The sequence below is a fragment of the Nyctereutes procyonoides genome, unplaced genomic scaffold (genome assembly GCF_905146905.1).
Source record: "Nyctereutes procyonoides isolate TBG_1078 unplaced genomic scaffold, NYPRO_anot_genome, whole genome shotgun sequence".
NCBI classification, from domain to species: Eukaryota; Metazoa; Chordata; class Mammalia; order Carnivora; family Canidae; genus Nyctereutes; species Nyctereutes procyonoides.
The window spans coordinates 2,873,948-2,879,184 of NW_026575130.1; the positions used below are offsets into that span (position 1 = coordinate 2,873,948).

Here is a 5,237-nt window from a genome sequence, read left to right on the forward strand (position 1 = left end):
ATTAGAAAAGAGGAGAAGAGGGATGTCTGAGTGGCTTAGTTGGCTAGACATCCCATTCTTGATTCCAGCTCAGGTCAGGATCTCCAGGGTTGAGGGATTGAGTCCTGCATTGGGCTTTGTGCTTAGCAAGAAGTTCACTTATCCCTCTTCCTCTGCTCCTGCTCCTGATCATGCTGTCTCTGTCTCTCTCTCTAAAATAAATAAATAAAATTTTGAAAAAAAAAAGAAAAGAGAAGAAAGTTCTATTGGTTTGAGGTTTCAGAATCTCCTCAAACCAGGACCGTGGTAAGGGCAGAGAATGAATAAGTGCAGGTGGCATCCTTGAGGATTCAGAGCTTCACTGGGCCTTGAGCAACCTTGCTACATAACTCACTGAACCATCTTGCCAGTTTTTATACTGGCTTGACTGGGCATTCTTTTGGAGCTCTGTGATAGCATTTAATAACACTCAATGGGATGTCTTCCACATACAGCATTATGGTATTTCTTCAAGTAATTGCTAAAAGATACAGGGTCTAACTGTCCTATAATATTTATACCCATTTTATCTAGATATTCAAAAGATCTATAAATCTCCTCCTGGGATTCATCATAGTAACTGTAAAGGAAACTGATCTCACTGGTAGATATCAGAAGAAATGACAAAGATATTATGAGGAGCTGCTAGATATTTACTGAAGAGTTTTCCAAATTCCTGTCCTTTTGAGTCACTCAGAGCTCCAACCAAAACAAGAATAATGGTAAACTCATTTTCATTGCTTTCCATGGCTTTATAACATATGGCAAATGCATTTCAATGCTGTGTTCATCTTCATCTGTCTGCAGAGATATTCATTCAAACATTCCTATCTTCCATAATTCTCCACAAATCTTTTGATCAATATAATAGTCATATAGAGGTGATATATATATATATATATATATATATATATATATATATATATATTCACACTGGAAAGTGGAAAGTGGAACTTAGAAAGAGGCCTATGATGAGAAGGCCTGCAGGCAGAATGTTCTCCTGGTAATAAGCATGAGCAGCACAAGATGCACAGTACATATATCCTGCATGGGGAACAATAATGGCCCTAGCAAGTCTTTTGTATACTGTACTTGTGAAAGCCAACCGTCTAGCTGTGCATTCCCCTGTGGTCCTGAGGCTGTGTCCCAGCTCCCAGAGTAACTGTCTAGCTTCTCAGAAGACCACTTGGTTGAACATCTTGGTTTCTACACCACGTACAGTGTACGAGATGAATGAGGAGGTGCCAGCACAAGGAGCAATTTGAAGAGGGTACAAAACATTACAAGTCCAGCCCAGGAGGAGGTGTCAGTATGGAGACCAGCTTGGTCCAAGAGGAGGAGGAGATGACCACGTGGGTGGTGGCAGCAGCAACAACAATTATCTCAAACTCCTGGGACTGCCAGAAAATGGGGCCCACAGCAGTTATGTTGGAGCCAGGAAAGCCCTTGGCCATGGTTTCCACTCACTGCTGTTCCCGAGGTGTCCCCACACCCCCACCAGATTAAAATATTAATCCCAGGCAAAGGATCATCCAGAAATCCAAAATAATGTTTGAGCACAGACCTGGACACTATGGCCAACCGAATTGATACATAATATTATTCATAAATAATTAAAGGTGATTATTAATTATGATTCCAAGGTACTCATTCTTCTTTTATTTAATTACTAAGCTGTCTTGAAATGAATATAAGGCAATGAAATGACCAAGTAAATGGTAGGAGGTTCCCAGAGAGAGTTTATTCAATCTTTTGGCCTCATCAGCTTAAAATTCCTATTAAGATCTTTACATAGATCAAACACTTCAGCTTTCCCCAGGTTCTCCCTTGAGCCATTCCCATCTCACTTGCTTATATTTTATTCCACCTTTTGGTTCCCATGTATGTAGAACTTTCCCTCAGGCTGACTGACTACCTTAACATTTTTTTTTATTTTTTTGTATTTTTATTTATTTATTCATAGAGACACACACAGAGACAGAGGCAGAGACACAGGCAGAGGGAGAAGCAGGCTCCATGCAGGGAACCCGATGTGGGACTCGATCCCAGGTCTCCAGGATCACACCCCGGGCTGCAGGCAGCGCTAAACCGCTGCTCCACCGGGGCTGCCCCTTTAACGTTTTTTTTTTTTTAATTTAATTTTATTTATTTTTATTTTTAATTTTTTAGAGATTTTATTTATTTATTCATAAGACACAAACAGAGAGAGGCAGAGACATAGGAAGAGAGAGAAGCAGACTCCATGCTGGGAGCCTGATGTGGGACTCGATCCCAGGTCTCCAGGATCACACCCTGGGCCGAAGGCAGGCACCAAAATGCAGAGCCACCCAGGCATCCCCAATAATTTTTTTTAATGGAAGTTTTTCATACTAGTGTTGAATGAGTCCATCCATCCCTCCCTTCCCCCAAGATATTAAAAATTTAATAAAGCCCCTTGTATTTAGCAGAGATCCAACATAATTATTAAGTTTATGTTCAGAGAAGAAGGATAAGTAGTGTTCATAAATTTTTAAAAAATATTTTTACTGGAGTTCAATTTCCAACATATAGTATAACACCCAGTGCTCATCCCGTCAAGTGCCCCTTCAGTGCCCATCACCAAATCATCTCACCCCCCTTTAAATTTATAGTCACAACTACTCACACATAAAAAACTGTATGACAAAAAAATAGAACTAGTACTTGTTCTTTCTCCTAGTTCATGCTCTGTAGAAGTAACTCCACTTCCCGCTTCTCAATATGAATGAAATGTGACTCTGACATGTTCAAGTTAAGCATACAATTCAACAACAACAACAAAAACATCTTGAAACTTCTGGGTGTTGAGCATCTGCCTTTCACCCAGGGCGTGATCCCGGAGTCCCAGGATCAAGTCCCACATTGGGCTCCCTGCTTGGAGCCTGCCTCTCCCTCTGCCTCTCTCTCTCTCTCTCATGAATAAATATATAAAATCCTTTAAAAATATATCTTTTATAAAATTACCTGTAGACATGAACCCAAGGGGGGTCTGTTTGGGCCAGACTGGTACAGAGCAATGCCTTTCTCAGGCATATATATATATATATATATATATATATATATATATATATATTGAGTGGCTTTATATATATACAGATAGATAGATGATAGATAGATAGATAGATAGATAGATAGATAGATAGATAGATGATAGATAGATAGATGATAGATGAGAAATTCTAGAGAGCTGGAATAACTAAATATCCTTTTAGTCATAACGTGTGAATCAAAATACATTTGTACAGTTTGTTTTTCTAATTACTTTATGTTTAAATGCATGAGTATAGGGATGTCTGGGTCCCTCAGTGGTTGAGCATCTGCCTTCCGCTCAGAGCGTGATCCTGGAGTCCCGGGATTGAGTCCCATATCGGGCTCCCTGTGAGGAGTCTGCTTCTCCCTCTGCCTGTGTTTCTGCTTCTCTCTCTGTGTGTCTCTCATGAATAAATAAAATCTTTAAACAAATAAAAAAATAAATAAATGCATGTGTGTATATATACATAACCTAAAAATAATATAATGATGGCTAGGATACCTTTACCTATGCTACTGTCCTTCTTTAATTAACTGTTTTGGCTCAAATATTAAAAGTATATCTGTTGTCATGGAGTAAATGAAGAGATTTTTCCCAAAGTAATTATTTGCAAAAAATATGATTATTTTCTTCTAAACAGATTGGATTCCTTCCTAACACATATTCTCATAAACATTTTTATTTGTTTCACAAAAACTCTACTAATTAGTTCTAATGAAAATATATTTTATTCACAACTTTACGCTGACCCATATTTAGTGCTTTGATGCCTAGCACCTGCAATAGCCTTTGGCTATTTGAATATTAAGACATGGTGAATTATATACTACTTACAACCTTGACTCTAATCACTAGCTGGAGGTGACTTGCATGATGGATGAAGAGAGTTCTTTGAGATTATAAATGATAGCATCTAGTATATTCTTTTAATAAAAACACCTGTATCAATAGAATGAATTTTAGAGAAAATTATAGGCATTTTCTTGATGCAAGTCTCTAATTATGCAAATGATTTAACTGAAGCATATGAAGCACAGGAAGTCCAGTGGCTTTCCTACAATCACAAAAGTTTACTCTGTAAAATCTAGACGACTATTCCAAGTCTCCTGACTTATAAATCAATGTTCTTCCTAAAAAAAAAAAGTTAATATCACCTAATAATAAATTTTGTCTCATTCACTTCTTTGTTTTTCTATTATTTTGATTAACCTATAGAAATAAACAAGAAGAGTAATTTTTTAAAAATATGTTATTTTATTTATTCATGAGAGACACACAGAAAGAGGCAGAAACATAGGCAGAGAGAGAAGCAGGCAGGTGCAGGACTTGATCCCATGACCCTGGCATCATAACCTGAGCCAAAGGCAGGTATTCAACCACTGAGCCATCCAGATGCCCCAAATAAAGAGTAATTTTGAGTTATGTCATTTTAGTCTACTAAACATGAGTATCGTATGAAGTATCTAAGAAACTGAAGTTAAACAAAATCAACATTATAGAGTGTAGGAAACTGTTGATTTTCATAAGGGTTTTAATTGGAAGGGGTACCTGGTGGCTCAGTCAGTTAAGCATCTGCCTTTGGCTCAGGTCAGGATCTCAGGGCTCTCTACTCAGTGAAGAGTCTGCTTGTCTCTCTCTCTTACTTTCCCTCTGTGTTCTCTCCCTCTCCCAACTAAATAAATAAAATCTTAAAAAAAAAAAAAGTTTGAGGGCACCTGAGTAGCTATGTCCTCTGCCTATGTCTCTGTCTCTCTATATGTATCTCTCATGAATAAATAAAATCTTAAAAAGAAAGTCAACCTTATTTTAAAAAGGCTTTAATTGAACATCTAAAGGTGCATATAGTTCAAATAAGCCAAAAATAAATGCCATTACTTGCAGTTGTTACCTTATTAAACAAAATATTTATAAATGAGACCAGCTAATTTTTCATTTAGAACTAATCTATTATATGTCATAAGATAGCATTAAATATATAGTAATAAAAATATAAAATTACCCTCTCAATGTGAAAAATTTTGTGACTTTTTAAATCTTTTTAAGGAGTTAATTAATTAATTTAGTAATTTGAGAGAGAGAGAGAGAGACAGAACCCAAGAGAGAGCATGAGTGGGAAGGAGGAGCAGAGGAAGAGAGAGAAGCAGTCTCCTCTAAGTGGGGAGCTCAATGT

At 37.3% G+C, this 5,237-nt stretch overlaps 1 pseudogene; it reads right to left on the reverse strand.

Annotated features, from left to right (window-relative positions):
* Window positions 1–337: 337 nt before the first annotated feature.
* LOC129521170 (protein MEMO1-like) lies at window positions 338–1,472 on the reverse strand (annotated as a pseudogene).
* Window positions 1,473–5,237: the final 3,765 nt, after the last annotated feature.